The 23083-nt window shown below is 47.0% G+C and overlaps 1 protein-coding gene across 2 annotated transcripts in view; it reads right to left on the reverse strand.

Moving 5' to 3' along the window:
• The window catches only part of LRP1 (LDL receptor related protein 1), a 1437817-nt gene that overhangs the window by 132825 nt on the left and 1281909 nt on the right, over positions 1–23083 (reverse strand). The window lies entirely within an intron of this gene.

Below are 23083 nucleotides of genomic sequence, written 5' to 3' on the forward strand. Positions count from 1 at the left end.
GCTTCCGATCCATGGTGGGTGCTGCAGTTGTTGCCTGTGGCGCGACATGTATAAGTTATATGCTTTTCCACAAATGTCTTCTGATGCTGGGGGCTCACGGCTAGGTCCCGGTGGGACACGCATACTGAGCTGGAATGTGCGAGGAATGTTGGATAAGGTGAAGAGAGGGGCTGTTTTTGATTGGGCCAAGAGAAGGGGAACTGACATATTGCTACTTCAGGAGACCCACCTATTGGTGCTAAAGCGCTATGTCTTCAGCTAAATGGTTTCACGCAGGCTTTCCATTCGGGGTTCACAAGGGGGTCGCGGGGCGTAGCCATTCTGATCCATCGTAGAGTCCCCTTTACTCATAGACGCGCATGGCTAGATGCGCAGGGCAGGTATGTGTTCATGCAGGGTGAGATTGGAGGTGAGGTGGTAATCATTGGTAGTGTGTATGAGCCGCCCCCGCTGCAGTGGGCCCTGGTGGAAAAGCTGATGTCCCTATGGGTGGATATGCCTACTGCCTTGTCTATTGTGGGTGGGACTGGAATGACGTCATGGATGTATCGTGGGACAGATGGCGGGGCGCTGCAGGTGAAGCGACGGGGAGGGAGGGGCAGGTGTCTCGACTGAAAGCAATGGTCATGAGGTTGGACTGGATTGACTCCTGGAGGTACAAACGAGGGGCGCGTAGGGAATTCACATACTTCTCCTCTGCGCGAGACTCGTTATCGCGCCTGGACTACATCTTCCTTCCGCGGGCAATGGCCAACAGGCTCATGTCAGCGGAGATCTTGCCACGTGCATTATCGGATCATTCTCCGATCTCTGTTTTGATTGACACTGGGCGCACCAGGCAGCCTTTCAGGTGGCGCCTGTCGCCTTGGCAGTTAATGCAGCCCTCCTATCGTGCCCACATTACTTGTGAACTGGCGCACTTCCTATCCACCAACGTGGGCTCGGTGGCGTCGCCGGCAGTACTGTGGGAGGCCATGAAGCCCACTATGCGGGGTGTTGATATCTCGTGGTGCTCAGCGGCGCGGAAGGAGAAGCGTAGGGACCTGGTGCGGCGGAGGCGGAATTGGAAGACCTGGAGCGCAGGGGTCGGGGGGAAGACGGCGAACGGGAAATGCGTCAGCTAGTGTTGGCACAACAGCAATATACATCGATACTGTTGGATGAGGCCCGCCAGGCTTGGCTGGCCACACGAAGCAGCATATACCAATGGGGCGACAAGTCTTGCAAAATGCTTCATCGCCTGTGTCAGGGCATTATGCATGCGCAGCCACTGCCCCAGATAGTTGCCCCAGATGGGGAGCCTCTGTTGGAGCCCGGTGCGATAGCGGGTAGCTTCGCCTCCTACTACAAGACTCTGTATGCGCCCGGGAGTGCCTAGATGCCGAACTGGTGCAGCGATTCATAGATGATCTCCCACCGAGGGCCGTCTCGGATGAGGTTCGCGATGCACTAGCCGGCCACTGTCGGACGACGAGCTGGCCCCGGCCCTGGGCGAACTGAACCCGGGCAAGGCGCCAGGTCCGAACGGATTTCCGAGCGAATTCTTTAGACAACATGCGACGCAGTTGACACCCCACTTCCGGCCGGTCATCGAGGAGGCACGTGAGAAGGGTACGCTGCCTCCGGACTGGAGGCATGCGGAGGTAGTGGTCTTCTTGAAGCCAGGGCGCCCCCCGGAGAGGCACGAGTCCTACCGACCTATCTCGCTGCTTAATACCGAGGCCAAGATACTTGCGAAGGCCCTCGCTATTAGACTCAAGCCCCATATCACGGACCTGGTCCACCCGGACCAAGCCAGCTTTATGCCTCAGCGAGCCACTCGGCATAACATCAGGCGAGCCCAAGTTGCGATCTCAGCCTGGCGGGGTCTGGGAGAACGGGCTGCGCTGCTGCTGGCGGACATGGATAGGGCGTTCGACTCTCTGAGCTGGACGTATTTATTTGCCCTCTTGGGCCGCCTGAACCTGGGCCCCCGATTCTTGGCATATATACGGCTCCTCTACATGGACCTGACGGCGGCGGTGCGTGTGGGTGGTGGGATCTCTCGCTCTTTTAGTATCCAGCGGGGGACTATGCAGGGGTGCCCCCTCTCCCCGTACCTCTTCGCACTCGCAATGGAACCCCTTGCGGCGTGGGTGCGGATCGATGCCCAGTTGAGGGGTTTTCAGTGGTCGACTGGTGTTGCGGATAGGATAGCCCTATACGCCGACGACGTGCTATTTTTCCTCACCGACTTGGATCGCTCGGGGCCTCGCATTCTGCGGATCCTGCAAATTTTTGGAGAAACATCGGGGCTCTATATGAACCCCGGGAAGTCCACCCTCTGGACTTTAGGGGGCCCGCAACCAATTAGTGAGTGGGCCGACGAGATTCAGGTGACCGTAGATGGAATGAAATATCTGGGGGTATTATCTCACAGAGGATGCGTCCGTAGCCCTGGAGCGTAATATTACCCTGGTATGGGAATGCACACGGGAAGATCTCAAGGCATGGGCCAGGATGCCGCTCTACATTCAGGGCCGATCTGCCATTTTTAAGATGGTCATGCTCCCGCGCTTATTGTATCAATTACAAAATCATCCGGCGCTGATTCCACAATCTTGGTTCCAGCTCCTAAACGTGGCATTGAGTGGCTTTCTGTGGGAGGGGGGCGGAGTGCGGGTTGCGTTGCGGATTTGCTTTTGCTCCACATATACTGGAGGCCTTGCCACGTCGGACGTACTGTCATATTATCAGGCATCCCACCTTCTACTACTGAACGACTGGTGGTACACGGACAGGGGAGATCCTGCTTATGCGGTGGAGTGAGCCCTCATGGGCTCGGCCTCCCTACACACGCTACTATACTCGGCATCTCTTCGGAGATCCCTGCCATCCGTCACGCAGGTGATCTTTCGGATCTGGCGGCAGGCCCTGCGCAGGGTGGGCTGGTGGAATGTCCTAACCCTGGAGACCCCATTGTGGCAGAATGGGAGATTACCTCAGCTGGCGGCCCTAGTGGGATTCCGAAGTTGGGATGCGATAGGCATCTCTACCTTGGGCGATGTCATGTCTGGGGGTGTGCTAAAGTCCTTTGCCACGTTGCGGGAGGAGTTCGAAATGCCACACGCCCAATTTTATAAATACCTCCAATTCCGGCATGCTCTGACCCTGTATCTCCAGGGAGTGGAGGACATACCAGAATTTAGCCCTATCGAGGCCAAAGTCTTTATGGGAGAACTGCCAGACAAAAAGATTTCCCGCATATATCAAACCCTTGTACGCCACAGCGCCTCAGACCTTGCCCATCTCAGGACCCAGTGGGAGCGAGATGTTGGGGAGCTAGACGAAGAGGATTGGGTGGAGGCACTGGAGGGGCCCAGGGGAGCGGCCATTTCCACGCACTTGCGACTGATACAATTCAGGTACCTTCATCGTACGTACTACACTAGACAGCGCTTGTGGAGAGCGGGATTGATTGCATCCCCTAATAGTCTTAGGTGCAGTACAGAGGTGGGGACGCTGCTGCACACAGTGTTGGACTGTGGGGTTCTCCAGCGGTTCTGGGACAGGGTGTTTCGTTGTTTGAATGAGGTTCTGGCCTGGGAGCTGCAGAAAGATCCTAAACTAGCTCTTCTTCATGTGTTGGCTGGAGTGGGGGGCAACCGGTATAAGCGCCATTTACTACTGTTGGGGCTAACCTTGTGTTGGACAGGCCACGTGAAGGGCTTGCTCCCTCCCCGCATGACAGGGCCCGAGCCCCGGCCCTCCAGGTGTTACCCACAGAAGCAACCCGCACCCCGTCTCATACGGGACTCCTGCCCCCGGACATCTCTGTATCATGGGGCTGAATCCCTACCAGATCCCTCGGCCGGGCCGGCCGCCATCTTGGACACTGCACCAAGAGGCCGCGTGGCCTCAGATCGACCCTAACCCTGGGCCTGGCCAGGCCCCGACATCCCGGCACCACCATCCACCCAGGAGGTGAACGGACCACTTGGCAGGTCAATGGGAGAAAGAAGTGTCGATGGCTCTCCCCCGCCAGGTGCCGATCGCCCCCAGCTCCCCCGGGCGCTGGCTCCACCCCCCTGCTGGGTGTCTGGACTCCCTCATCCCGGACCTCCCGACCTCCAAGTGTGAGGGTCCGGACATCAAAGGCCGCCAGACCTATAACTGGGGCAGCTCCAGAGCAGGAAGGCAGTTGTATCCTGGAGTCGAGAGACACCGCGAAGAACTCATCCTTGACGGACTACTGGCGCTGCCGTAGTCCTGCCTTGCGAACTATCGTCTTGCCTGCTGGCGCTGCCGCAACCTTCTGAATCCTTCATCCTCGTCGGGACCTGCTGGCGCTGCCGTGGACCGTTGTAACTACCACCTTCACCGGGACCTGCTGGCGCCGCCGCGGACCGTCGTCACCTTCGATCATCTCGGGACCTGCTGGCTCCGCCGCGGGCCGACCATCTAGAACGCCGAGCTCGAGGATTGTGAGCTATCCATCTTATCATCGCCTCTACCAGATTGGTAACAAGACTGTCCCGCTACCCCCTTCCCATCCAAGAGACTAGAACCGAGGGGACCCCTGAGTCCAGACCTCCTTGTACCATTCTACCGTACTTAAAGATTGCATATAAAGAGCGTTAAACCTTATCTTTGTGTGGTGTACATCTGTGGGGGGGAAGTTACTCGTCTGTACGATCGCTGGAGACGGCTCTCCCCGGAGACCTCTCCCCTTGTCCTCGGCCGACCCTCCCGGTCCGTCTAACACCTTGGTCAAAAGGGACTTTGCGAGATCTTGGAAGGTGCCCCGCGCCCCTTCACTCATAGCCTGGCAGAACGGAATGGACTTTTGTATGGGCCTGGAACAGCCAGTATATGTAGCACAGGGTGCCCGCTCAAGCATTACAGAATATGAAAGCGGTGGGCGGACTATCGGGGCTTGGACCTGGACCCGCCCCCAGAGGAAGATGACTTACAGTCAATCTAACAGCCAGATAGCCTATGATATGGCGGACATTGTAGCACGCTTAGCACGACACGGACTGAGTAGGTAGCGGCGCGCACGGGAGGGAGGGGGAGTTGAGGGTAGGTGGGGGAGGGTTGTGCAACAATGCATTTCTTTGTTTGTTAATTCAACTGCATAATCGCCTATGAAAATGCTTGCATGTCAAGACTTTGATAACTTGTTCTAGTGATTGTCTCTGGAAGTCAGAGAATTACTTGATGTGTTCCCATCATGCAACCAATAAAATCTGTTTAAAAAAAAAAAAAGATTGTTCACTGTATTTTATTGTGACGAAAATCCAAGAACAGAAGTGAAATATGAACATCTTTTTTTGACATTTGTATTAAAGCTTGAAACATTGAGAGAACATATTTAAACTAGTTGTTGAATGGTTGCACAGATTGATGCTGTGGTGGCGCTGAGTGATGCTGTGGCGGCGACGAGTGATGCAGTGGCGTTCAGTGATGCTGTGGTAGCGCATAGTGATGTTGAGGTGCCCTTGAGTGATGTTGTGGTGGTGTTGAGTGATGCTGTGGTGATGCGATAGAATAGATAGAGTGAGGGCAATAGATAGATGGATAGATAGATTGAAGGCAATAGATAGATGGATAGATAGATTGAGGGCAATAGATAGATAGATAGATTGAGGGCAATAGATAGATAGATAGATTGAGGGCAATAGATAGATAGATAGATTGAGGGCAATAGATAGATAGAGTGAGGGCAATAGATAGATGGATAGATAGATTGAGGGCAATAGATAGAGTGAGGGCAATAGATAGATGGATAGATAGAGTGAGGGCAATAGATAGAGTGAGGGCAATAGATAGAGTGAGGGCAATAGATAGAGTGAGGGCAATAGATAGATGGATAGATAGAGTGAGGGCAATAGATAGAGTGAGGGCAATAGATAGATGGATAGATAGAGTGAGGGCAATAGATAGATTGAGGGCAATAGATAGATAGATAGATTGAGGGCAATAGATAGATAGATAGATTGAGGGCAATAGATAGATAGATTGAGGGCAATAGATAGATGGATAGATAGATTGAGGGCAATAGATAGAGTGAGGGCAATAGATAGATGGATAGATAGAGTGAGGGCAATAGATAGAGTGAGGGCAATAGATAGAGTGAGGGCAATAGATAGAGTGAGGGCAATAGATAGATGGATAGATAGAGTGAGGGCAATAGATAGAGTGAGGGCAATAGATAGAGTGAGGGCAATAGATAGATGGATAGATAGAGTGAGGGCAATAGATAGAGTGAGGGCAATAGATAGATGGATAGATAGAGTGAGGGCAATAGATAGAGTGAGGGCAATAGATAGATGGATAGATAGAGTGAGGGCAATAGATAGAGTGAGGGCAATAGATAGAGTGAGGGCAATAGATAGAGTGAGGGGCAATAGATAGAGTGAGGGCAATAGATAGATGGATAGATAGAGTGAGGGCAATAGATAGAGTGAGGGCAATAGATAGAGTGAGGGCAATAGATAGAGTGAGGGCAATAGATAGAGTGAGGGCAATAGATAGAGTGAAGGCAATAGATAGATGGATAGATAGAGTGAGGGCGATAGATAGAGTGAGGGCGATAGATAGAGTGAGGGCGATAGATAGAGTGAGGGCGATAGATAGATAGAGTGAGGGCGATAGATAGATAGAGTGAGGGCGATAGATAGATAGAGTGAGGGCGATAGATAGATAGAGTGAGGGCGATAGATAGAGTGAGGGCGATAGATAGACAGATAGTGTAATTATGTGGCGTGTAATTATGTGGCACTGAGTGGTATTTGGAGTATATGTTGCGTTGAGCGCAGCGTAAAGATGTAGCATATCATTATGTGGCACCGAGTGGTATTTGGAGTGTATGTTGCATTGAGTGCAGTGTAATTATGTGGCGTGTAATTATGTGGCACTGAGTGGTATTTGGAGTGTATGTTGCGTTGAGCGCAGTGTAATTATGTAGCATATAATTATGTGGCACTGAGTGGTATTATGAGGACTGTATGTTGTATTCAGTAGACTGTAATTGTGTGGCGTGTAATTATGTGGCACTGAGTGGTATTGTTTGGAGTGTATGTTGCATTGCAATTATGTAGCATATAATTATGTGGCACTGAGTGGTATTGTGTGCAGTGTACTTTGTATTCAGTAGAATGTAATGGATAGATAGATTCAAGGCAATAGATAGATGGATAGATAGATTGAGGGCAATAGATAGATAGATAGATTGAGGGCAATAGATAGATGGATAGATAGAGTGAGGGCAATAGATAGAGTGAGGGCAATAGATAGATGGATAGATAGAGTGAGGGCAATAGATAGAGTGAGGGCAATAGATAGAGTGAGGGCAATAGATAGAGTGAGGGCAAAAGATAGATGGATAGAGTGAGGGCAATAGATAAATGGATAGAGTGAGGGCAATAGATAGATGGATAGATAGAGTGAGGGCAATAGATAGATGGATAGATAGAGTGAGGGCAATAGATAGATGGATAGATAGAGTGAGGGCAATAGATAGATGGATAGATAGAGTGAGGGCAATAGATAGAGTGAGGGCAATAGATAGAGTGAGGGCAATAGATAGAGTGAGGGCAATAGATAGAGTGAGGGCAATAGATAGATGGATAGATAGAGTGAGGGCAATAGATAGAGTGAGGGCAATAGATAGAGTGAGGGCAATAGATAGAGTGAGGGCAATAGATAGAGTGAGGGCAATAGATAGATGGATAGATAGAGTGAGGGCAATAGATAGAGTGAGGGCGATAGATAGAGTGAGGGCGATAGATAGAGTGAGGGCGATAGAGTGAGGGCGATAGAGTGAGGGCGATAGATAGAGTGAGGGCGATAGATAGATAGAGTGAGGGCGATAGATAGATAGAGAGGGCGATAGATAGATAGAGTGAGGGCGATAGATAGAGTGAGGGCGATAGATAGACAGATAGTGTAATTATGTGGCACTGAGTGGTATTTGGAGTGTATGTTGCGTTGAGCGCAGCGTAAAGATGTAGCATATCATTATGTGGCACCGAGTGGTATTTGGAGTGTATGTTGCATTGAGTGCAGTGTAATTATGTGGCGTGTAATTATGTGGCACTGAGTGGTATTTGGAGTGTATGTTGCGTTGAGCGCAGTGTAATTATGTAGCATATAATTATGTGGCACTGAGTGGTATTATGAGGACTGTATGTTGTATTCAGTAGACTGTAATTGTGTGGCGTGTAATTATGTGGCACTGAGTGGTATTGTTTGGAGTGTATGTTGCATTGCAATTATGTAGCATATAATTATGTGGCACTGAGTGGTATTGTGTGCAGTGTACTTTGTATTCAGTAGAATGTAATGGATAGATAGATTGAAGGATATAGATAGATGGATAGATAGATTGAGGGCAATAGATAGATAGATAGATTGAGGGCAATAGATAGATGGATAGATAGAGTGAGGGCAATAGATAGAGTGAGGGCAATAGATAGATGGATAGATAGAGTGAGGGCAATAGATAGATGGATAGATAGAGTGAGGGCAATAGATAGAGTGAGGGCAATAGATAGATGGATAGATAGAGTGAGGGCAATAGATAGAGTGAGGGCAATAGATAGATAGATAGTGTGAGGGCAATAGATAGAGTGAGGGCAAAAGATAGATGGATAGAGTGAGGGCAATAGATAGATGGATAGATAGAGTGAGGGCAATAGATAGAGTGAGGGCAATAGATAGATAGATAGTGTGAGGGCAATAGATAGAGTGAGGGCAAAAGATAGATGGATAGAGTGAGGGCAATAGATAGATGGATAGATAGATTGAAGGCAATAGATAGATGGATAGATAGATTGAGGGCAATAGATAGATGGATAGATAGAGTGAGGGCAATAGATAGATGGATAGATAGAGTGAGGGCAATAGATAGAGTGAGGGCAATAGATAGATAGATAGATAGTGTGAGGGCAATAGATAGAGTGAGGGCAAAAGATAGATGGATAGAGTGAGGGCAAAAGATAGATGGATAGAGTGAGGGCAATAGATAGATGGATAGATAGAGTGAGGGCAATAGATAGATGGATAGATAGAGTGAGGGCAATAGATAGATGGATAGATAGAGTGAGGGCAATAGATAGATGGATAGATAGAGTGAGGGCAATAGATAGAGTGAGGGCAAAAGATAGATGGATAGAGTGAGGGCAAAAGATAGATGGATAGAGTGAGGGCAAAAGATAGATGGATAGATAGAGTGAGGGCAATAGATAGATGGATAGATAGAGTGAGGGCAATAGATAGATGGATAGATAGAGTGAGGGCAATAGATAGATGGATAGATAGAGTGAGGGCAATAGATAGAGTGAGGGCAATAGATAGAGTGAGGGCAATAGATAGAGTGAGGGCAATAGATAGAGTGAGGGCAATAGATAGAGTGAGGGCAATAGATAGAGTGAGGGCAATAGATAGAGTGAGGGCAATAGATAGAGTGAGGGCAATAGATAGAGTGAGGGCAATAGATAGATAGATAGATAGAGTGAGGGCAATAGATAGATGGATAGATAGAGTGAGGGCAATAGATAGAGTGAGGGCGATAGATGGATAGATAGAGTGAGGGCAATAGATAGATGGATAGATAGAGTGAGGGCAATAGATAGAGTGAGGGCAATAGATAGATGGATAGAGTGAGGGCAATAGATAGAGTGAGGGCGATAGATGGATAGATAGAGTGAGGGCAATAGATAGATGGATAGAGTGAGGGCAATAGATAGAGTGAGGGCAATAGATAGAGTGAGGGCAATAGATAGAGTGAGGGCAATAGATAGAGTGAGGGCAATAGATAGATGGATAGATAGAGTGAGGGCAATAGATACATGGATAGATAGAGTGAGGGCAATAGATAGAGTGAGGGCAATAGATAGATGGATAGATAGAGTGAGGGCAATAGATAGAGTGAGGGCGATAGATGGATAGATAGAGTGAGGGCAATAGATAGATGGATAGATAGAGTGAGGGCAATAGATAGAGTGAGGGCAATAGATAGAGTGAGGGCAATAGATAGATGGATAGATAGAGTAAGGGCAATAGATAGAGTGAGGGCAATAGATAGATGGATAGATAGAGTGAGGGCAATAGATAGAGTGAGGGCAATAGATAGATGGATAGATAGAGTGAGGGCAATAGATAGAGTGAGGGCAATAGATAGATGGATAGATAGAGTGAGGGCAATAGATAGAGTGAGGGCGATAGATAGATGGATAGATAGAGTGAGGGCAATAGATAGAGTGAGGGCGATAGATGGATAGATAGAGTGAGGGCAATAGATAGATGGATAGATAGAGTGAGGGCAATAGATAGAGTGAGGGCAATAGATAGATGGATAGATAGAGTGAGGGCAATAGATAGAGTGAGGGCGATAGATGGATAGATAGAGTGAGGGCAATAGATAGATGGATAGATAGAGTGAGGGCAATAGATAGAGTGAGGGCAATAGATAGATGGATAGATAGAGTGAGGGCGATAGATAGAGTGAGGGCGATAGATAGAGTGAGGGCGATAGATAGAGTGAGGGCGATAGATAGATAGAGTGAGGGCGATAGATAGATAGAGTGAGGGCGATAGATAGATAGAGTGAGGGCGATAGATAGATAGAGTGAGGGCGATAGATAGAGTGAGGGCGATAGATAGATAGAGTGAGGGCGATAGATAGAGTGAGGGCGATAGATAGAGTGAGGGCGATAGATAGAGTGAGGGCGATAGATAGAGTGAGGGCGATAGATAGAGTGAGGGCGATAGATAGAGTGAGGGCGATAGATAGAGGGAGGGCGATAGATAGAGGGAGGGCGATAGATAGAGGGAGGGCGATAAAGAGAGGGAGGGCGATAGATAGAGTGAGGGCGATAGATAGATAGAGTGAGGGCGATAGATAGAGTGAGGGCAATAGATAGATGGATAGATAGAGTGAGGGCAATAGATAGAGTGAGGGCAATAGATAGAGTGAGGGCAATAGATAGATGGATAGATAGAGTGAGGGCAATAGATAGAGTGAGGGCAATAGATAGATGGATAGATAGTGTGAGGGCAATAGATAGAGTGAGGGCAAAAGATAGATGGATAGAGTGAGGGCAAAAGATAGATGGATAGAGTGAGGGCAATAGATAGATGGATAGAGTGAGGGCAATAGATAGATGGATAGATAGAGTGAGGGCAATAGATAGAGTGAGGGCGATAGATGGATAGATAGAGTGAGGGCAATAGATAGATGGATAGATAGAGTGAGGGCAATAGATAGATGGATAGATAGAGTGAGGGCAATAGATAGATGGATAGATAGATTGAAGGCAATAGATAGATGGATAGATAGATTGAGGGCAATAGATAGATAGATAGATTGAGGGCAATAGATAGATGGATAGATAGAGTGAGGGCAATAGATAGAGTGAGGGCAATAGATAGATGGATAGATAGAGTGAGGGCAATAGATAGAGTGAGTGCAATAGATAGATAGATAGATAGTGTGAGGGCAATAGATAGAGTGAGGGCAAAAGATAGATGGATAGAGTGAGGGCAATAGATAGATGGATAGATAGAGTGAGGGCAATAGATAGATGGATAGATAGAGTGAGGGCGATAGAGTGAGGGCAATAGATAGAGTGAGGGCAATAGATAGAGTGAGGGCAATAGATAGAGTGAGGGCAATAGATAGAGTGAGGGCAATAGATAGAGTGAGGGCAATAGATAGAGTGAGGGCAATAGATAGAGTGAGGGCAATAGATAGATGGATAGATAGAGTGAGGGCAATAGATAGAGTGAGGGCAATAGATAGATGGATAGATAGAGTGAGGGCAATAGATAGAGTGAGGGCGATAGATGGATAGATAGAGTGAGGGCAATAGATAGATGGATAGATAGAGTGAGGGCAATAGATAGAGTGAGGGCAATAGATAGATGGATAGATAGAGTGAGGGCAATAGATAGAGTGAGGGCAATAGATAGAGTGAGGGCGATAGATAGAGTGAGGGCGATAGAGTGAGGGCAATAGATAGAGTGAGGGCAATAGGATAGATAGAGTGAGGGCAATAGATAGATGGATAGATAGAGTGAGGGCAATAGATAGAGTGAGGGCAATAGATAGATGGATAGATAGAGTGAGGGCAATAGATAGAGTGAGGGCGATAGATGGATAGATAGAGTGAGGGCAATAGATAGATGGATAGATAGAGTGAGGGCAATAGATAGAGTGAGGGCAATAGATAGAGTGAGGGCAATAGATAGAGTGAGGGCAATAGATAGAGTGAGGGCAATAGATAGATGGATAGATAGAGTAAGGGCAATAGATAGAGTGAGGGCAATAGATAGATGGATAGATAGAGTGAGGGCAATAGATAGAGTGAGGGCAATAGATAGATGGATAGAGTGAGGGCAATAGATAGAGTGAGGGCAATAGATAGATGGATAGATAGAGTGAGGGCAATAGATAGAGTGAGGGCGATAGATGGATAGATAGAGTGAGGGCAATAGATAGATGGATAGATAGAGTGAGGGCAATAGATAGAGTGAGGGCAATAGATAGATGGATAGATAGAGTGAGGGCAATAGAGTGAGGGCGATAGATGGATAGATAGAGTGAGGGCAATAGATAGATTGATAGATAGAGTGAGGGCAATAGATAGAGTGAGGGCAATAGATAGATGGATAGATAGAGTGAGGGCGATAGATAGAGTGAGGGCGATAGAGTGAGGGCGATAGATAGAGTGAGGGCGATAGAGTGAGGGCAATAGATAGAGTGAGGGCAATAGATAGATGGATAGATAGAGTGAGGGCAATAGATAGATGGATAGATAGAGTGAGGGCAATAGATAGATGGATAGATAGAGTGAGGGCAATAGATAGATGGATAGATAGAGTGAGGGCGATAGATAGAGGGAGGGCGATAGATAGAGTGAGGGCGATAGATAGATAGAGTGAGGGCGATAGATAGAGTGAGGGCGATAGATAGAGTGAGGGCGATAGATAGAGTGAGGGCGATAGATAGATAGAGTGAGGGCGATAGATGGATAGATAGAGTGAGGGCAATAGATAGATGGATAGATAGAGTGAGGGCAATAGATAGAGTGAGGGCAATAGATAGAGTGAGGGCAATAGATAGAGTGAGGGCAATAGATAGATGGATAGATAGAGTAAGGGCAATAGATAGAGTGAGGGCAATAGATAGATGGATAGATAGAGTGAGGGCGATAGATAGAGTGAGGGCGATAGATAGAGTGAGGGCGATAGATAGAGTGAGGGCGATAGATAGAGGGAGGGCGATAGATAGAGGGAGGGCGATAGATAGATAGAGTGAGGGCGATAGATAGACAGATAGTGTAATTATGTGGCGTGTAATTAAGTGGCACTGAGTGGTATTTGGAGTGTATGTTGCGTTGAGCGCAGCGTAAAGATGTAGCATATCATTATGTGGCACCGAGTGGTATTTGGAGTGTATGTTGCATTGAGTGCAGTGCAATTATGTGGCGTGTAATTATGTGGCACTGAGTGGTATTTGGAGTGTATGTTGCGTTGAGCGCAGTGTAATTATGTAGCATATAATTATGTGGCACTGAGTGGTATTATGAGGACTGTATGTTGTATTCAGTAGACTGTAATTGTGTGGCGTGTAATTATGTGGCACTGAGTGGTATTGTTTGGAGTGTATGTTGCATTGCAATTATGTAGCATATAATTATGTGGCACTGAGTGGTATTGTGTGCAGTGTACTTTGTATTCAGTAGAATGTAATGGATAGATAGATTGAAGGCAATAGATAGATGGATAGATAGATTGAGGGCAATAGATAGATAGATAGATTGAGGGCAATAGATAGATGGATAGATAGAGTGAGGGCAATAGATAGAGTGAGGGCAATAGATAGAGTGAGGGCAATAGATAGATGGATAGATAGAGTGAGGGCAATAGATAGAGTGAGGGCAATAGATAGATGGATAGATAGAGTGAGGGCAATAGATAGAGTGAGGGCAATAGATAGAGTGAGGGCAATAGATAGATGGATAGATAGAGTGAGGGCAATAGATAGATGGATAGATAGTGTGAGGGCAATAGATAGAGTGAGGTCAAAAGATAGATGGATAGAGTGAGGGCAATAGATAGATGGATAGAGTGAGGGCAATAGATAGATGGATAGAGTGAGGGCAATAGATAGATGGATAGAGTGAGGGCAATAGATAGATGGATAGATAGAGTGAGGGCAATAGATAGATGGATAGATAGAGTGAGGGCAATAGATAGATGGATAGATAGAGTGAGGGCAATAGATAGATGGATAGATAGAGTGAGGGCAATAGATAGATGGATAGATAGAGTGAGGGCAATAGATAGAGTGAGGGCAATAGATAGAGTGAGGGCAATAGATAGAGTGAGGGCAATAGATAGAGTGAGGGCAATAGATAGAGTGAGGGCAATAGATAGAGTGAGGGCAATAGATAGAGTGAGGGCAATAGATAGAGTGAGGGCAATAGATAGAGTGAGGGCAATAGATAGAGTGAGGGCAATAGATAGAGTGAGGGCAATAGATAGAGTGAGGGCAATAGATAGAGTGAGGGCAATAGATAGAGTGAGGGCAATAGATAGAGTGAGGGCAATAGATAGAGTGAGGGCAATAGATAGATGGATAGATAGAGTGAGGGCAATAGATAGAGTGAGGGCGATAGATGGATAGATAGAGTGAGGGCAATAGATAGATGGATAGATAGAGTGAGGGCAATAGATAGAGTGAGGGCGATAGATAGAGTGAGGGCGATAGATAGAGTGAGGGCGATAGATGGATAGATAGAGTGAGGGCAATAGATAGATGATAGATAGAGTGAGGGCAATAGATAGAGTGAGGGCAATAGATAGATGGATAGATAGAGTGAGGGCGATAGATAGAGTGAGGGCGATAGATAGAGTGAGGGCGATAGATAGAGTGAGGGCGATAGATAGAGTGAGGGCGATAGATAGAGTGAGGGCGATAGATAGAGTGAGGGTGATAGATAGAGTGAGGGCGATAGATAGAGTGAGGGCGATAGATAGAGTGAGGGCGATAGATAGAGTGAGGGCGATAGATAGAGTGAGGGCGATAGATAGAGTGAGGGCGATAGATAGAGTGAGGGCGATAGATAGATAGAGTGAGGGCGATAGATAGATAGAGTGAGGGCGATAGATAGATAGAGTCAGGGCGATAGATAGATAGAGTCAGGGCGATAGATAGATAGAGTCAGGGCGATAGATAGATAGAGTCAGGGCGATAGATAGAGTGAGGGCGATAGATAGATAGAGTGAGGGCGATAGATAGATAGAGTGAGGGCAATAGATAGAGTGAGGGCAATAGATAGAGTGAGGGCAATAGATAGATGGATAGATAGAGTAAGGGCAATAGATAGAGTGAGGGCAATAGATAGATGGATAGATAGAGTGAGGGCGATAGATAGAGTGAGGGCGATAGATAGAGTGAGGGCGATAGATAGAGGGAGGGCGATAGATAGAGTGAGGGCGATAGATAGATAGAGTGAGGGCGATAGATAGATAGAGTGAGGGCGATAGATAGACAGATAGTGTAATTATGTGGCGTGTAATTAAGTGGCACTGAGTGGTATTTGGAGTGTATGTTGCGTTGAGCGCAGCGTAAAGATGTAGCATATCATTATGTGGCACCGAGTGGTATTTGGAGTGTATGTTGCATTGAGTGCAGTGCAATTATGTGGCGTGTAATTATGTGGCACTGAGTGGTATTTGGAGTGTATGTTGCGTTGAGCGCAGTGTAATTATGTAGCATATAATTATGTGGCACTGAGTGGTATTATGAGGACTGTATGTTGTATTCAGTAGACTGTAATTGTGTGGCGTGTAATTATGTGGCACTGAGTGGTATTGTTTGGAGTGTATGTTGCATTGCAATTATGTAGCATATAATTATGTGGCACTGAGTGGTATTGTGTGCAGTGTACTTTGTATTCAGTAGAATGTAATGGATAGATAGATTGAAGGCAATAGATAGATGGATAGATAGATTGAGGGCAATAGATAGATAGATAGATTGAGGGCAATAGATAGATGGATAGATAGAGTGAGGGCAATAGATAGAGTGAGGGCAATAGATAGATGGATAGATAGAGTGAGGGCAATAGATAGAGTGAGGGCAATAGATAGAGTGAGGGCAATAGATAGATGGATAGATAGAGTGAGGGCAATAGATAGAGTGAGGGCAATAGATAGATGGATAGATAGAGTGAGGGCAATAGATAGATGGATAGATAGTGTGAGGGCAATAGATAGAGTGAGGGCAATAGATAGAGTGAGGGCAATAGATAGATGGATAGATAGAGTGAGGGCAATAGATAGATGGATAGATAGTGTGAGGGCAATAGATAGAGTGAGGGCAAAAGATAGATGGATAGAGTGAGGGCAATAGATAGATGGATAGAGTGAGGGCAATAGATAGATGGATAGATAGAGTGAGGGCAATAGATAGATGGATAGATAGAGTGAGGGCAATAGATAGATGGATAGATAGAGTGAGGGCAATAGATAGATGGTTAGATAGAGTGAGGGCAATAGATAGATGGATAGATAGAGTGAGGGCAATAGATAGATGGATAGATAGAGTGAGGGCAATAGATAGAGTGAGGGCAATAGATAGAGTGAGGGCAATAGATAGAGTGAGGGCAATAGATAGAGTGAGGGCAATAGATAGAGTGAGGGCAATAGATAGAGTGAGGGCAATAGATAGAGTGAGGGCAATAGATAGAGTGAGGGCAATAGATAGATGGATAGATAGAGTGAGGGCAATAGATAGAGTGAGGGCGATAGATGGATAGATAGAGTGAGGGCAATAGATAGATGATAGATAGAGTGAGGGCAATAGATAGAGTGAGGGCAATAGATAGATGGATAGATAGAGTGAGGGCGATAGATAGAGTGAGGGCGATAGATAGAGTGAGGGCGATAGAGTGAGGGCGATAGATAGAGTGAGGGCGATAGATAGAGTGAGGGTGATAGATAGAGTGAGGGCGATAGATAGATAGAGTGAGGGCGATAGATAGATAGAGTGAGGGCGATAGATAGATAGAGTGAGGGCGATAGATAGAGTGAGGGCGATAGATAGATAGAGTGAGGGCGATAGATAGAGTGAGGGCGATAGATAGAGTGAGGGCGATAGATAGAGTGAGGGCGATAGATAGAGTGAGGGCGATAGATAGAGTGAGGGCGATAGATAGATAGAGTCAGGGCGATAGATAGATAGAGTCAGGGCGATAGATAGATAGAGTCAGGGCGATAGATAGAGTGAGGGCGATAGATAGATAGAGTGAGGGCGATAGATAGATAGAGTGAGGGCAATAGATAGAGTGAGGGCAATAGATAGAGTGAGGGCAATAGATAGAGTGAGGGCAATAGATAGAGTGAGGGCAATAGATAGAGTGAGGGCAATAGATAGAGTGAGGGCAATAGATAGAGTGAGGGCAATAGATAGATGGATAGATAGAGTGAGGGCAATAGATAGATGGATAGATAGAGTGAGGGCAATAGATAGATGGATAGATAGAGTGAGGGCGATAGATAGAGGGAGGGCGATAGATAGAGGGAGGGCGATAGATAGAGTGAGGGCGATAGATAGAGTGAGGGCGATAGATAGACAGATAGTGTAATTATGTGGCGTGTAATTAAGTGGCACTGAGTGGTATTTGGAGTGTATGTTGCGTTGAGCGCAGCGTAAAGATGTAGCATATCATTATGTGGCACCGAGTGGTATTTGGAGTGTATGTTGCATTGAGTGCAGTGTAATTATGTGGCGTGTAATTATGTGGCACTGAGTGGTATTTGGAGTGTATGTTGCGTTGAGCGCAGTGTAATTATGTAGCATATAATTATGTGGCACTGAGTGGTATTATGAGGACTGTATGTTGTATTCAGTAGACTGTAATTGTGTGGCGTGTAATTATGTGGCACTGAGTGGTATTGTTTGGAGTGTATGTTGCATTGCAATTATGTAGCATATAATTATGTGGCACTGAGTGGTATTGTGTGCAGTGTATTTTGTATTCAGTAGAATGTAATTGTGTGGCACTGAGTGGTATTTGGAGTGTATGTTGCATTGAGTGCTGTGTAATTATGTGGCGTATAAGTGTGAGGGTGCAGGGTGTGTGAGGGTGCAGGGTGTGTGAGGGTGCGGGGTGTGTGAGGGTGCGGGGTGTGTGGTCTAAAGTAGTGTGAGGGTGCAGAGTGTGTGAGGGTGCGGAGTGTGCAGAGTGTGTGAGGGTGCAGAGTGTGTGAGGGTGGGGAGTGTGTGAGGGTGGGGAGTGTGTGAGGGTGGGGAGTGTGTGAGGGTGGGGAGTGTGTGAGGGTGGGGAGTGTGTGAGGGTGGGGAGTGTGTGAGGGTGGGGAGTGTGTGAGGGTGGGGAGTGTGTGAGGGAGCGGGGTGTGTGAGGGAGTGGGGTGTGTGAGGGAGCGGGGTGTGTGAGGGAGCGGGGTGTGTGAGGGAGCGGGGTGTGTGAGGGAGCGGGGTGTGTGAGGGAGCGGGGTGTGTGAGGGAGCGGGGTGTGTGAGGGAGCGGGGTGTGAGGGAGCGGGGTGTGCGAGGGAACGGGGTGTGCGAGGGAACGGGGTGTGCGAGGGAGCGGGGTGTGCGAGGGAGCGGGGTGTGCGAGGGAGCGGGGTGTGAGGGTGCAGTGTGTGTGTGCGCATTGTGTGTGGTCTAAAGTAGTGTGAGGGTGCAATCTGTGTGGCCTAAAGTAGTGCAAGTGCACAGTGTGTGAGTGCACAATATGTGAGTGCGCAGTGTGTAAAGGGTGCATTGTGTGAGTGGTAAGTGTGTGAGTGGTCAGTGTTTGAGTGGGCAGTGTGTGAGGGCACAGTGTGTGAGGGTGCAGAGTGTGTGAGGGTGCAGAGTGTGTGAGGGTGCAGAGTGTGTGAGGGTGAGGGGTGGATGCGGGGTGTGTGAGGGTGCGGGGTGTGTGAGGGAGCAGGGTGTGTGAGGGAGCAGGGTGTGTGAGGGAGCAGGGTGTGTGAGGGCGCAGTGTGTGTGTGTGCATTGTGTGTGGTCTAAAGTAGTGTGAGGGTGCAGAATGTGTGAGGGTGTGGAGTGTGTGAGGGTGCAGGGTGTGTGAGGGTGCAGGGTGTGAGGGTGCAGTGTCTGTGTGTGCAAGTGCATTGTGTGTGGTGTGTGGTCTAAAGTAGTGTGAGTGCACAGTGTGTGAGTGACAGATGAGAGGGAGCGAGGGCAGTGAGAGGAGAGGTAAGTGGTTAGATGAAATAGAAAAGGCAGGTGAGCTAGAAAGGGAGGTTCCTTCAAAGGCAGGCGAGGCGGTGGAGGAGTGTGAGATACGGGAGAGCAGAGTGGAGAGAGACGGTGCGTGGAGTAGAAACTGTGTGCCCTGTGAGAGAAGGGTATGCTGCAGGGAGGGGGAGTGGATGTGTTCTGGCAGAGATATGTGTGGATCTCACCAATCAAAGGCTAGTGTGAGGAGCAAGGTAGATGCTTATTAGGATGGCGCGTGAGAGAAAACTTGCGGCCATTAAAAACAAGCGATGTGCGCTCTGTGCTGGGGGAGGGGGAGGGCCATTAAAGTAAGGGGGCGGAGAGGAGCCTGTGAGAACTCGCGGCGGAGATCAAAGGAAGGGTGGGAGGGACATTGGCGAGTGAGCATATGGGGGGGGTGAGGGGGTGTGCAGCCTGGTGAGCTGAATGTGTGTGGCAGCAGAGGCGGAGCGCGGCGCGCATGAAGTGTCTGGTGGCAAATAGAAGCTGTGCACAATGCTTGTGGTTGTGGAGCTGCAGAATGCATACATAACTAATACAAAAGCGTCCAACAAAACACAAATAACCTAAAAAATAGGTTTTAGCATAGTGTGCCGCCAAACTATCATGTTTCTACTCCTGCCAGCGTATCCATATATGTAACACAAGTGGAAACACACGAAAAAGCAGCCATGCCTATTAGCTTTGTCAATAGTTGTTCCTACATAAAGATTTAACAAAAAAATAAAGCTTTGCTATATAAAAAAAAATACGCTTTCGTACGTATGTGCTAATTTGTGGCGTAAGACAAACGATTGTGGCTTTCAGGGAGCAGAATCGTGTCACAGCCCTGGCTCACCATTCTGTAATTATGGACAACCTTGTGATCACTGTGGCTACAGAAATCAACATAAACGTTGTTTGTATGTAATTAACCTAGTAGGGTTGAGTTATAGCGCAGGCTCACAAAAAATACATAAACGTTGTGTTTGTAGAATGTAACTATGGACTATGTAAAACGGTCCAATACATTAGGACTGAGTTTGTGCTATATACAATTGTCTAAAAATTAAATGGCATTGCAAACCCTGAAATGCTACAAAGTTAAAATCTCGGCTTTACCCTATTATTAAAGATTTACTTTCATGGTACACATGTAAGTCTGTAAATACAATGCAATAAATACAGCTAGGTTTGATGAACAAAATGTAGACAGAAAGCCTACTATAGTGTGATGTTTCGGTGACAAATCCAGCACTTGAGAAAGGAAATTCGGAGACGTTAATTAAAATCTACATAGACATGCGACACAGGTTGTAATCTATTTGGAGGCTGCATCTGTGGGATGCAAATTAACCACAGCAGGATGCTAAACTTGTACTGGCACTTAGGAAGGTAAAAAAAAAGCATCGACAACTACAGCATGGTAAAAGACATGTTACTTTATATTTGTGTAACTAGTGGCTATGTAAAGCTGTGCAATACTTTAGGTTCGCGTTAGCACAATATACAATTTCCCAAAAACCAAATAAAAATTGAAACCTAAAATGCTGCAAAGGTAAACTATGATTTTTCCCTCTAGGTTGACGGTAAATACAGAGAGCCCGATCGGCACATGATGCTGCACCTACTTGGACCAGGCACACTTAAAGCCCTAAGTAAAGTGTAGTGCGAATAATAATTAAACATATGGAAGGCATTCGCAACTAATAAAAACACTCCCAAAGCACAAATAAACTAAAATGTAGGTTTTAGCATAGTGTGCCAATAACACCTGTAAGTACTCGGGCTCTGTGTGTGTGCCCGGGAAGCAGCCGGAGCAGGAGCTGCCACACAGGACGGATGGGTGTTGCCTGAATCCCTTTTGCGCGCTTGAGCAGCAGCAAAGTGCTTTGATATATTTCTGCAGCGCGTGACCAACTTAAAAAAAAATTAAATAACACCTACACGCAGCAATGATGACTATTGGCTTTATCAATGGTTGCCCCAGCACAAATATTTAGAAAAAACGAAGGCTTTGCTATACAAATAGTAAACATGGTTTACTCTTATGGGCAACATTGTAGCATAAGGCAAAAGTTGCCGACTTTGGAGTTTACAGGAAAGAATTTCGAATCATAGGGCAAGTTCACAAAGAAACAAACTTCGGGTTTCTGTAATCTAACTTGTGGCTATGTAAAACGGTGCAATACGTGAGGGCAAAGTTAGCTCTATATACAATTGCCCACAAAATAAATACAAATTAAAACCCAGAACTGCTGCAAAGGTAAAATCGACTTTTCCCACTTACGGTGATGGAAAAAACGAAGAACATTATTGGCACCCATCGCAGCACTTGCTTGGACACGGCCAATTTAAAGTGCTAAGTAAAGTGTAGCGCTCATAATGTGTAAACCTGTACAAGATAAATGAATGCCACTTTGGAAAATTACGCATTCCACTGAAAAAACAAGTTTGTACCTGCAGAGGTGAAACTATAACCTATATTTGTGTTGGAGGGAAGAGCTAATAAAAAAAATTGAGGTGGAGGGGGGCTAAATCTCCCAAGAATATACAAAGTGGAGATGCAGGGACTGGAAAAAATAGTAAAAAAAACAACAATCAATTGTTAGCAAGAACCTGGTCTTTGTAAATATCTGTAAAGTACTTGGGGCGGCTATGTGGGTGCACGGGAAGCTGCCGGAGCTGCCATACAGGACGGGTGAGGATGGGAGGCTAAATCTTTTTTTGCCCAAGGTCGCTGCGCGCCTAGCCAGCAGCCAAGTGTTTCTATACATTTCTGCAGCACGTGAACAACATAAAAAAATTAAATAACACCTACAACAAGCTATGACTATTTCCTTTGTCAATAGTTGCCCAAACACAAACAATTAAACAAAAAAACGAACGCTTTCCTGTACAAATAGTAAACATGGTTTACTTCTTATAGACAACATAGTAGCGTAAGGCAAAAGTTGCCGACTTTGGAGTTTACAGGAAAGAAGTTTGAATCATAGCGCAAGTCCACAAAAAAACAAACGTTGCATTTCTGTAATCTAACTTGTGGCTATGTAAAATGGTGCAATACATGAGAACAAAGTTAGTGCTATATACAATTGCCCACAAAATAAACAACAAGAAGCAGTGCAATAAGATACGAAAAGGGGCAAGCGACGGGAGAAACAAGCCGTGAGCTTGCACATCCCGAAACCGGAAGTTCGGGAGCGTCACGCCTGTCGTGGGGCGGGACTTCCGTCTTCCTCGAGAAGCCCGTGCCCACGGAGTGGATGGCCCAGGAGCAGTGGTGACGCGGGGCTCCCATGCCTGAGGGAGAGCCCCGCAGTGGCAGCAGAAGTCAGGAGTGGCGGCTGAGGCCGCTGATGCTGTAAGTGGGACTTAGTTGTGGGGGGAGGGGGCGTGGGGGGGGGGGGCGGCAGCGGTGTGTGTGTATGCGTCTGTGTGTGTGTGCGTGGGGGGGCGGCGGTGTGTGTGTCTGTGTGCGCGTGTGTGTCTGTGTGTGTGTGTGTGTGTGTAGGCGCCTGTGTGCGTGCCTTCGGCCGGCCTCAGTAACGCTGTGTGTGTGTGTGCGTGAAGCGCGTCCACAGACCCTAAGCGGCTCGTGCACCGGTCTGTCTCCCTTGGGAGGCAAAACAACCACAATAGGTCTCGAGGGCGACACCGCTTTCGCGCTGCAACGTCAGGCGAGACCTAAAAAGGAGAAATACAACAATTCCAGACCCAACCACTAGATGGCGGAATAATGCACAACATGTGAATCCATAAAGGATTCACGCTGCAAAATCCAAGTTTAGAAGTTTCCATTGGAGCATTTATTGTTAGTATTGATTTTAGTGAGAGTTTATTAATTTTTCTAGCA

The sequence above is a fragment of the Lissotriton vulgaris genome, chromosome 1_1 (genome assembly GCF_964263255.1).
Source record: "Lissotriton vulgaris chromosome 1_1, aLisVul1.2, whole genome shotgun sequence".
Taxonomy (NCBI): domain Eukaryota; kingdom Metazoa; phylum Chordata; class Amphibia; order Caudata; family Salamandridae; genus Lissotriton; species Lissotriton vulgaris.